General features: G+C 39.9%; 1 protein-coding gene across 3 annotated transcripts in view; it reads right to left on the minus strand.

Moving 5' to 3' along the window:
* The window catches only part of PIK3C3 (phosphatidylinositol 3-kinase catalytic subunit type 3), a 763,308-nt gene that overhangs the window by 250,037 nt on the left and 500,548 nt on the right, over nucleotides 1-12,723 (minus strand). The window lies entirely within an intron of this gene.

Genomic DNA, 12,723 nt, shown 5'->3' on the forward strand with positions numbered 1-12,723 from the left:
ACACACACTTACTATGGGAATGTGATCTGAATGCTCAGTATGTAGGTTATCAACTGTTCCTGTTTTCCTGGTTATGGAAAGCGTTTCCAGGACAAGGTGTTTCCAGTTCTAAAATGGGAAAAGATTTTCCATTTTTATAGATAAACAGGAACAAGTCGGCCACCTGATATAGTTTGAATTTGTGTTCCTGCCCAAATCGCATATTGAATTGTAATCCTCAACATTGGAGGAAGGGGCTAGTGGGAAGTAATTTGATCATGGGGGTGGATATCCTCCTTGCTGTTCTCATGATAGTGACTGAGTTCTCACAAGATTTTGTTGCTTAAAAGTGTGTGGCACCTCTCCCCTCTCTCTCTTCCTCCTTCTCTGGCTATGTAAGACATGCTTACTTCCCCTTCACCTTCTGCCATGATTGTAAGTTTCCTGAAGCCTCCCAAGCTGTGCTTCCTATACAGCCTGCAGAACTGTGAGTCAATTAAACCTCTTTTCTTTATAAATTAGTGAGTCTCAGGTAGTTCTTTATAGCAATGTGTGAACAGACTAATACAGAAAATTTGTATTGGAAAGTGGGGCATTGCTATAAAGATAACTGTAAATGTGAAAGCAACTTTGGAACTGGGTAATGGGTAGAGGTTCAAACAGTTTGGAGGGCTCAGAAGAAGACAAGAATATGAGGGTAAGTTTGGAACTTCATAGAGACTTGTTAAATTGTTGTGACCAAAGTCTGATAGTGACACGGACATTGAAGTCCAGACTGAGGTGGTCTCAGATGGAGATGAGGAACTTATTGGGAACTGGAGTAAAAGAAACTTTTGCTAAGCTTTAGCAAAGAGACTGGTGGCACTCTGCTCCTGCTCAAGGGATCTGTGGAACTTTGAACTTGAGAGTGATGATTTAGGGTAGCAGGTAGAAAAAAATTTCTAAACAGCAAGCATTCAAGATTTGGCCTGATTCCTTCATGTATGGTCATATATATGAGCAAAGAGATTATCTAAAACTGGAACTTATATTTCAAAAGGAAGCAGGGAATAAAAGCTTAGGAAATTTTTAGCCTGACCATGTAGAATTCCTCTCCTCATTTTTGGGAGAGGAATTCAAATCACTTCAGAAATTTGCATAAGTAAAGGGGAGCTGAATGTTAATAGCCAAGAAAATGGGGAAAATGCCTTGAAGGCATTTCAGAGAACTTTGTGGCAGCTCCTCCCATCACAGGCCTGGAGGCCTAGGAGGGAAGAATGGTTTCCGGGGCCAGGCCAATAGCCCTGCTGCCCTATGCAACTTCAGGACACTGCTCTCTGTAGCCCAGCTGCTCCAACTCCAGCTGTCGCTAAAAGGGCCCCAGACATGCCTCAGGCTTCTTCTCCAGAGGGTGCAAACCATAAGCCTTGGAAGCCTTCACGTGGTGTTAAGCCTGTGAGCAGGCAGAGGGCAAAAGATGATGCTTGGGAGCTTCCATCTAGATTTCAAACAATGAAAGGAGAAACCCGGATGCCCAGGCAGAAGTCTGCTGCAGGGATGGAGCCCTCATGGAGAACCTCTACTAGGGCAGTGTGAAGGAAAAATGTAGGGTTGAAGCCCCAACACAAAGTCCCCACTAGGGAATTGCCTAGTGGAGCTGTGAGAAGAAGGTCACCATCCTCCGGACCCCAAAATGGTAGATCCACCAACAGCTTGCACCATGTACCTGGAAAAGCCACAGGCACTAAATGCCAGCCTTTGAAAGCAACTGCAGGGGCTGTACCCTGCAGAGCTACAGGGACAGAGCTGCAAAAGTCCTTGAGAGCCCACCCCTTGCATCAGTGTGACATGGGTGTGAGACATGGAGTCAAGTGAGATTATTTTGGAGCTTTAGTATTTAATGACTGCCTTGCTGGGTTCCAGACTTGAATGGGGCTTGTAGCCCTTTGTTTTGGCCTACTTCCGCCACTTGGAATAGGAGTATTTAGCCAATCCCTGTATCTTCATTGTATCTTGGAAGTATTAACTTGTTTTTGGTTTTTACAGTCTCACAGGCAGAAGGGACTTGCCTTGTCTCAGATGACAATTTGGACTGTGGACTTCTGTGTTAATACTGATAATGAGATGAGTTAAGACTTGGGGGACTGTTGAGAACAGTTGATTGCATTTGGCAATGTGAGAAGGGCATGAGATTTGGGAAGGGGCAGGGTTGCAAATATATGGTTTGAATTTGTGTCCTCAGCCAAATCTCATGTCAAATGGTGATCTCCAGTGTTGAAGAGGGGATCTGGTGGGAGGTAATGTAGATCACAAGGGTGGACTTCTCCCTTGCTGTTCTCATGATAGTGAGTGAGTTCTCACACAATCTGGTTGCTTAAAAGTGTATGGCATCTCTCCCCTCCCTTTCTTCCTCCTTCTCTGGCCATATAAGACATGCCTGCTTCCCCTTCAACTTCTGCCATGATGGTAAGTTTCCTGAACCCTTCCCAGCTGTGCTTCCTATACAGTCTGCAGAACTGTGAATCAATTAAACCTTTTTAAAATATAAACTATCTAGTTTCAGGTAGTTCTTTATAGCAATGCAAGAATAAACTAACATACCACCCTATCAGGATAACACATATAGACTCTCCTTATTTATGCCCTGATATTTTAGCCCTGTTTCCATGGAAATAACCATGATTCCAAGCCAAAGAGATAATGGAAAGGCATTAAGTTAATAATTAGGACTGGAGATATAAAGTTTATCTAGACTATGTTATCCTTGACTGACACATGCAATCTTATTCCTCTAATTTCTCCCTAAATGCTCTCTTGCCTGACTCTTGTGCTAACACAAACCAAGCAGCCATCATTTCCAAACTGTACCTTCCTCCCCTAGCTGCCTAAATTCCAGCCATGAGTATTCTTCATCACTTCCTTTGCATTGCTTGGCTATTACAGGAGCATCAATGTTATTGCCCTAGCTGACCACTGAATGAATGTTCATCAAGAATGTTAGCCTCATTCCTGAACAAACCAAATAATAAAAACTAACTGAGGTTTAAAAGGTCAAAGCTAAAATCAACAGGTTACCTCACCAGCTAAGTATCCTACGTTCTTTTTTGGCTGCTGACCAGGAAAAGTCATCTGTGACAGGCAGAAAGCGCAAGAGACTATTTCAGGCAGAGTAAGCAGGCACTCATGGGTTAGAACTGTACGATGACGATCTCAATATTCCTGCCAAAATACAGACTTTTGGTTAAAGGCAATAAATCACTTTTGTTTATGTAAAAATTGGTTGAACTTAAAAAAAACATAAAGAAGAATAGGTTATGTTTTATTATTCACAGCCATCCAGAAGTGAGGACTGGGCTTATATTTTTAATACACTCTCTGTGGACCTTAAATAGACATAAAAGTAAACTAGGGTATACAGTGAGTCCTCATACAACATTGTCAATAGGTTTTTGAAAAGTTTGACTTAAGTGAAACAATGTACTGCATTAAAGAAATAATTTCACCATAGGCTAATTGATATAAACAAGAGTTAAGTTTCTATAACATACAGTACATCCAAAAACCTATAGGCAAGTTTAAATAAGGACATACTGTATTCCCTAGTGATGTGTTACAGGGTTCAGTATTCAGTTTGACTTCTTTTTTGAATGTTTTATTTTATTTTTAAAAAATTGTAGGTGACATGATAATTGCACATACTTATGGGTACATAGTGATTTTGCTTGACTTAATGTAGTGTGGTGGTGGTGATGGTGGTGGTGGTTTCTGCTTATTCGAACGATCTTTCCAATTTTGACTGAGAGGATTTTGAGAAGCAAAACTAAAAGAGATAATGAAAGGCTGAAGTCAGCACTAACAACTGCCAATTGGCAAAATTTGGCCAGTTGTTAAAGCGCTGGTAGGTTGAATTCAACATTGGTTAGAGTATTTATACCAACGAAATTGTCAAACACGGTTATCAGTGGGGATTTTTTTCTCTTTTTATTTATTTATTTTTCTTTTCTGGAGAGCCAGTTGTTAAACATCTACCAACACACAACTGGACAAAATCTCCCCTAAAACTTGCAATCCAGATCAGTGTAAATTATGATAAGCAGCAGAGGAAAGGCACCTCACCTACACCCATTTTCTCATTCATGGTTTCGGGAGATAATCTTTACTACCTAGAACTCTAGATTAATTCAGGTAATAAAAGCAAGCCTTCACAAAGAACTTGGCTCACAGGGAGCTAAGGAACAACAAAAAAGAGTTAACATGAAGTGTGAAATGGTTATGAATACTGAGCCCCACTTATTTTAGTTGAAAGCACATAATTTATTAAGAATGAACAAAAAGGGAAAAGTCATCACTTTTCCTCCAGTTAATAATGCCCTACACTTCCTCTGTCTCCAAATGCTTTTTTCAGTGACGTTCAGATAATATTAAAAAAAAAAATCCTGATCTAGCTATTCTATCCAGAGTCTTGTTAAAAGCTTAAGAATCTTTTCTTAGATTAAACCTAACTTCAAAAGCATCAGTTATGGTCTCTGTTTGTCACTGTGAGAGGGATTTAAGCACTGCAGAACTAAGATCTTAGAGTGAAGGTTCTCTTTTACTTCCCAAAACACATTTTTTCAGGACAACCCCATGGAGAAGCAGCCCATAAAGAAGCATTAAGAGTGGCTTTTGCATTTTGTACATATATTATGGATCTCAACATTCCAGGATGAGTTTGTGTGGTTTTCTTCTCATCAATATGGGGGATTTGTCACAAAATACCAATATGTAGCTCATTTATTTCTCATTTTCTTTTTATTTATAGTTCTGGGTGGTAGTTTCTTACTGTGGGGATTTGCATTCTCTGATATTAGTCAAGGTCAAAGTACAGAACATTTATGTGCATTCTAAGCCCTTTCAAATATGTGTTCACCCCCCAGTGTGATGCATTAAAAAAAGATACCTTGTTCAGAATCGACCCACAAACTCCTGCATTTTGTTTGTCGTCTATTAAAGACTAAGCAGCTACATTTCATTTTAAATTCCACATAAATACTTTCAGAATAGCTTAAATCTGGAGCTGTCTGAAAACAGGAAAGATATTAGATGACCTCTCAGAATCCTTCCTTGTTCCTCAGTTTTCAGCATTGCAATGGCTTCCTATCCTCTGTGCACACAGCTGTTCTGACTCAGTACTGAAGGCTGCAGGCTCTCTGGCCTGCACTCAATTCCTTTCTCCATATCTATGTACCAGGTACTTTTGTATCCCTACCTCCTGTCTCCAGACCTAAACTTTTTCTCAATAAAGTTACTGATAAATTGTGTGTGTGTGTGTGTGTGTGTGTGTGGCATGCATATGTGGGAGAGATTGTGAACATATTCATCTTCACAATATCCAATTAAGGTGGTATAAAGGTCTATTGAGGGTCAGGATAATGCCATAAAATGGATTTCAGAGACTAACATTGTTAAATTCTTTGCAAATTCCCTGGGTCAAAAACAGGTAATTTACTGAGCATCTTTAGGCCTGCTGCCCTATATGTAAAACTGAGAAAATACCACTTCATAGGTTTGTTCTGAGAATTAAATTATAAAATGTATATACCCATAAAGCACTTGCTCTGGTATATAGGAACTCTGCCCCAACCCCCATAAATGCAAATAATATTTTGGGTGTTGCTGAATTACCTGTGCCTTGAAAGGATCAGCTCGCTATAAGAAAGCAGGATATTAAATTCAGACACAGCCTCCACTAACCTCAACCACAAAGACAAAGAAGCAGCCTGAGGCATACAAGATCCAGGAGTAAGGCCCAGATGCTCAGAGCAAATAATTATGAAAGAATTGGAGGTCAAAATGAAAAACTAGCCCTATGCTCCCTGGCTGATCCCCGATTTTCTTCTCTTTACTCATTTCAGTTTTCCTAGCTGTACAACATACCTTAATGCCCTTAGGGCTAGCAAATCAACATAACCAAAATATTTGCAGGCATATAATACTTCCTTCATTCTTCATTCTTAGATTTGAGCACAGATTCAACACACTGATCCAATAAAAGTTTTTCAGAAAAAAAAGAAAGATACTTTCTACATTAGATTAAATTATTAATTACAGGACACCTTGATTTCAGAGATACAAAATTGTAGAAAACAAGTGTGTTTTCAGAATCAAGGAACTATGGTAGTCAACTGAAAATTAGTTTCCAGACTGTGAGACCCACTCTTCTCACCAATTCTCTCTCTCCTTTACTAGTTTCTAATGGTATTTAGATTGGTTTATAAAAATCCTGTATGTCAGATAGGCCAGACATTGTGTCCAGAAAGTGAGCTAAGACACAGATCAGAAGTTCTGTTAAGGAAGTGAGAGAACAAAGACTCAGAGCCAAGTAAGATTTGGACTCCTAAAATCGATGCATGTAGACAGACAAGTGACATGAGAACCAATGATGGGACGTTTTTAGTTCCTATATTTGAGCCAAAGATCTCTCCACAACATTCTAGAACAATATCAGTGCATGGAGTATGAATAATCTGATAGAGGAGACAGTAGTGTGATGGGTTGGCTAGTGGAATAGCTAGGTTTAGAGTAAGGGCAGAGGTCTAGAAGAATTAATCATGTCATGTTACTTTAGCACTGGTGATGTGATCAGGGTTAAGCCTTGAACTCCTAGGAATTTTAGAATCACAATTTGAGAATGCCTTGGTACCCAGGCACGGGGCAGCCAAATCTATGAACTTGCAGGACAGAGACTCAGCTGACTCATTAGGATAGTGGATATCACAGTTATCATTGTGAAGGGACAGAATAATGGCTTCTGTGGGAGGCTGAGTTTGCCTCCCCACCCCCATGGCCACTCCTTTCCCTTGCCCTCTCAGAGGAACAGCTACCTCACCCATAAGCATCTCAACAGCTATCTCCTCCCTACACATATCACTGCATAGCTATATTCCGAATGTTTCTAATTTCAATTGTGTTCCAACAAACCATCTAGAAGTCCAGCTGAATCTCTGTAGAGAGCCAAGCAACCTCTGACAATGGAGTAAAAGAGAACCTCACTCTCAGGTTGGAGGGTCCTTCTGTCCCACTGATAAGTCTTCATGAGTTCCCCTCATGTGAGACATGGTTCCTTGCATCATGTGGGTATGAGATATAAGCAAATGGCTCAGAGTAGCATGGGAACAGTGGGACCTGAATCTTATCCATATCAGGATGTTATGAAAACCCTATTATGAAATATAGGAAGGACAATAAAATTGATTTCAGTTAATGAATATATAGATGTCTTGTGTTCTTTTTCATTAACTCTAAAAATGATGTCCCCACACATTTAAAGCAGTGTGTAGAGTGAAATTTATAGCACTAAATGCCCACAAGAGAAATCAGGAAAGATGTAAAATTAACACCCTAACATCACAATTAAAAGAACTAGAGAAGAAAGAGCAAACACATTCAAAAGCTAGCAGAAGGCAAGAAATAACTAAGATCAGAACAGAAATGAAGGAGATAGAGACACAAAAAAACCCCTCAAAAAATCAATGAATCCAGGACCTGGTTTTTTGAAAAGATCGACAAAATTGATAGACCGCTAGCAAGACTAATAAAGAAGAAAAGAGAGAAAAATCAAATAGATGCAATAAAAAATTATAAAGGGGATATCACTACTGTTCCCACAGAAATACAAACTACCATCAGAGAATACTATAAACACCTCTACGCAAATAAACTAGAAAATCTAGAAGAAATGGATAAATTCCTCCACACATGCACCCTCCCAAGAATAAACCAGGAGGAAGTTGAATCTCTGAATAGACCAATAACAGGCTCTGAAATTGAGGCAATAATTAATAGCTTACCAACCAAAAAAAGTCCAGGACCAGATGGATTCACAACCAAATTACACCAGAGGTAAAAGGAGGAGCTGGTACCATTCATTCTGAAACTATTCCAATCAATAGAAAGAGAAGGAATCCTCCCTAACTCATTTTATGAGGCCAGCATCATCCTGATACCAAAGCCCGGCAGAGACACAACAAAAAAAGAGAATTTTAGACCAATATCCCTGATGAACATCGATGCAAAAGTCCTCAAAAAAATACTGGCAAACTGAATCCAGCAGCACATCAAAAAGCTTATCCACCATCATCAAGTGGGCTTCATCCCAGGGATGCAAGGCTGGTTCAACATACACAAATCAATAAATGTAATCCAGCATATAAACAGAAACAAAGACAAAAACCACATGATTATCTCAATAGATGCAGAAAAGCCCTTTGACAAAATTCAACAACGCTTCATGCTAAAAACTCTCAATAAATTAGGTACTGATGGGATGTATCTAAAAATAATAAGAGCTATTTATGACAAATGCACAGCCAATATCATACTGAATGAGCAAAAACTGGAAGCATTCCCTTTGAAAACTGGCACAAGACAGGGATGCCCTCTCTCAGCACTCCTATTCAACATAGTGTTGGAAGTTCTGGCCAGGGCAATCAGGCAAGAGAAGAAATAAAGGGTATTCAATTAGGAAAAGAGGAAGTCAAATTGTCCCTGTTTGCAGATGATATGATTGTATACCTAGAAAACCCCATCGTCTCAGCCCAAAATCTCCTTAAGCTGATAAGCAACTTCAGCAAAGTCTCAGGATACAAAATGAATGTGCAAAAATCACAAGCATTCTTATACACCAAAAACAGATAGAGAACCAAATCATGAGTGAACTCCCATTCACAACTGCTTCAAAGAGAATAAAATACCTAGGAATCCAACTTATAAGGGATGTGAAGGACATCCTCAAGGAGAACTACAAACTACTGCTCAATGAAATAAAAGAGCATACAAAAAAATGGAAGAACATTCCATGCTCATGGATAGGAAGAATCAATATTGTGAAAATGGCCATACTGCCCAAGGTAATTTATAGATTCAATGCCATCCCCATCAAGCTACCAACGACTTTCTTCACAGAATTGGAAAAAACTACTTTAAAGTTCATATGGAAACAAAAAAGAGCCCGCATCACCAAGTCAATCCTAAGTCAAGAGAACAAAGCTGGAGGCATCATGCTACCTGACTTCAAACTATACTACAAGTCTACAGTAACCAAAACAGCATGGTACTTGTACCAAAATGGAGATACAGACTAATGTAACAGAACAGAGCCCTCAGAAATAATACCACACATCTACAACTATCTGATCTTTGACAAACCAGACAAAAACAAGAAATGGGGAAAGGATTCCCTATTTAATAAATGGTGCTGGGAAAACTGGCTAGCCATATGTAGAAAGCTGAAAATGGATCCCTTCCTTACACCTTATACAAAAATTAATTCAAGATGGATTAAAGACTTAAATGTTAGACCTAAAACCATAAAAACCCTAGAAGAAAACCTAAGCAACACCATTCAGGACATAGGCATGGGCAAAGACTTCATGTCTAAAACACCAAAAGCAATGGCAACAAAAGCCAAAATTGACAAATGGGATCTAATTAAACTAAAGAGCTTCTGCACAGCGAAAGAAACTACCATCAGAGTGAACAGGCAACCTACAGAATGGGAGAAAATTTTTGCAATCTACCAATCTGACAAAGGGCTAATATCCAGAATCTACAATGAACTCAAACAAATTTACAAGAAAAAAGCAACCCCATCAACAAGTGGGCGAAGGATATGAACAGACGCTTCTCAAAAGAAGACATTTATGCAGCCAACAGACACATGAAAAAGTGCTCATCATCACTGGCCACCAGAGAAATGCAAATCAAAACCACAATGAGATACCATCTCACACCAGTTAGAACGGCAATCACTAAAAAGGAAACAACCGGTGCTGGAGAGGATGTGGAGAAATAGGAACACTTTTACACTGTTGGTGGGACTGTAAACTAGTTCAACCATTGTGGAAGACAGTGTGGCAATTCCTCAGGGATCTAGAACTAGAAATACCATTTGACCCAGCCATCCCATTACTGGGTATATACCCAAAGCATTATAAATCATGCTGCTATAAAGACACAAGCACACATGTGTTTATTGCAGCACTATTCACAATAACAAAGACTTGGAACCAACCCAAATGTCCAACAATGATAGATTGGATTAGGAAAATGTGACACATATACACCATGGAATACTATGCAGCCATAAAAAAGGATGAGATCATGTCCTTTGTAGGGACATGGATGAAGCTGGAAAGCATCATTCTCAGCAAATTATCACAAGGACAAAAAAACAAACACTGAATGTTCTCACTCATAGGTGGGAATTGAACAATGAGAACACTTGGACACAGGAAGGGGAACATCACACACTGGGGCCTATTGTGGGGTGTGGGGTGTGGGGAGTGGGGAGGGATAGCATTAAGAGATATACCTAATGTAAATGACAAGTTAATGGGTGCAGCACACCAACATGGCACATGTATACATACGTAACAAACCTGCATGTTGTGCACATGTACCCTAGAACTTAAAGTATAATGAAAAAAATAAAAAATTGTAAAACTAATGCAGGAATGGAAAACCAAACACCAGTTGTTCTCACTTATAAGTGCAAGCTGAACAATGAGAACACATGGACACAGGGAGGGAACCAACACACAATGGTGCCCGTGGTGGTGAGGGCTGGGGAGGGAGAGCATCAGGAAAAACAGCTAATGCATGCTGGGCTTAATACCTAAGTGATGGGCTGATAGGTGCAGCAAACCACCATGGCACACCTTTACCTGTGTAACAAATCTGAACATCCTGCACATCTATCCCGGAACTTTAAAGATTTTAAAAATTAAAATAAAAATTATAAAACTGAAAATAAATAAATAAATAAAAATGATGTCCCCAGAAATAGATTTCTACATTTTTAAATCTAATAAGTCAAATACAGTCTCAAAACTTAAACACAAAAGAATGCTTTCTATAAAGGTACATCTATGAACATGCTCAAGAAAAATGATGTACGAAAACATAGCATAATACATGCCACAGTAGAAACATGCATGGGGTAGAGTAGAAGCCCAGAGAAAGAGGGTGAAGTCAAACTAGGCAACAGGATGAGAAACAGGGAATATTTCACAAGGTAGGTAAGCTCTGAGCCCTGTCTTGAGAGATGACTAGAAATTAGCCATAGTAAGATTCTAGGCAGAGGAAATAGCATAAGAAAAACAAGAGAATATGTAGGAGTGTGCGTGTGTGCGTGTGTGTGTGTGTGTGTGTTTACATGCCTGGGAATCCCAGCTCTCACCCTCCTTCTGAGGTTAGTGCAACCAGTCATGTACACTGCCCTGATGTGAATAACTTTAAACTCAACATGTTCTCTGTACCAGGTGTTTTGCACTCTATGCCTAGTCTCCAGCAATAGAATCAAAAGTCTTTGTTCTCCAACAAGGGAATCTCGGATACCCATATCAGGTGGAGGTCATATATGTTTAGTGGAGAATTACAATAGTCCTTATAAAGTTACCTCCTCTATAAACTAGAAGGCCTGCCTTTGTTTTGGCAATATTGCAAGCTTCCAAGATGGCACACAGTAGGAGGCTGCTTCCTGCCACAGAGAGAGCATCCAGTACTCACCGACCATGTGGCTTCTCTCCTGCCCTGGCCAGGCTCCAGGCTATTTCCCTCTGTGAGACATGCTGCTCGTGACATAACTGGGTCATGCTATAACCATAATGTGATGCTTCTGCGGAACAAGCCAATCTCCTGCCTTCCCCAGCCCATTCACTGTTCAATGGGTCAGTCAGCGGTATGGTAAATGGCAAGAAGCACACCCAAGCAACAATGATGGTAAGCGATACCATGGCAAACCCCAATCAACCCCTCTCAGATGTCCATGGCCTTCAGGACCAAAAGGTAATTAATTATCATTGGCCATTTTTTTCTCATGAAATAATATTACCCTCCAAGTTGTTTTGCAAGGAAACAGTTACAACCTGGGTTAGTAGCAGCACAGGACAGAACACAGCCCTGTACATTGGAGATCAGAGTTCTTGTACTTCAGGAGAGCTGAAGCACTAGAATTGTGCTTCGCTTCGGAGAAGCCACAAATATCTGCCGCTGTGGTTCTTCCTCAGGTGAATAACGATGCCTGTTCTTCCTAGGCTGCAGGGACTACTACTATCAAAGAGATTAACGCATTCTCAAAAACTTTAAAAAGCTAAATAATGCTAAATTAAGCTAGGAAGTTGTTCACACTGAGAATTTGTCAAGACGAGTGAGAGCAAGCAGGCTATTTTTGTAGGCAGGTGGGTCAATTGCAGCTGTCATATTTTCCATCCATGCAAGATATGCTGCCTAATTTAGAAGGAAGTCTGGAATGAGAGGAGTTCAGTACACTCCACCTAATACTAAATATTCATTGAGAACCTATCATGCACAATGTACTGTGCTATATGTTTTAATTTTAGTGATTTGTCCGAGGTTAGTGTAGGGCTAAGCTAGCTGCCCTTGCTCCCAGCTGTGTCATCCATCATCCCATTTCCATCACGTGTTCTGGAGCAACCATTTCCAATTGGGCAAATAACATGGACTTTATCTGTGTTATGTTTACAGTGGTTTAATTGCAACCTCCAAATAAAGCACACCAGTTTTTCTGGAAATATTTTATTAAATTTCACTTAATTTAAGAAACGGAAAATATATTAGTGGCACCAAGATTTTTCCAAACAGAAAAAGAAAATCTGGGAAATGCAACTGGATTCCTAAGGAAAAGCAGCAGGAGTAAGAACAGCATGCAGTGCCAACACACACACACATACACACACACACACACACACACACACACACACACAC

The sequence above is a fragment of the Symphalangus syndactylus genome, chromosome 1 (assembly GCF_028878055.3).
Source record: "Symphalangus syndactylus isolate Jambi chromosome 1, NHGRI_mSymSyn1-v2.1_pri, whole genome shotgun sequence".
Taxonomy (NCBI): Eukaryota; Metazoa; Chordata; class Mammalia; order Primates; family Hylobatidae; genus Symphalangus; species Symphalangus syndactylus.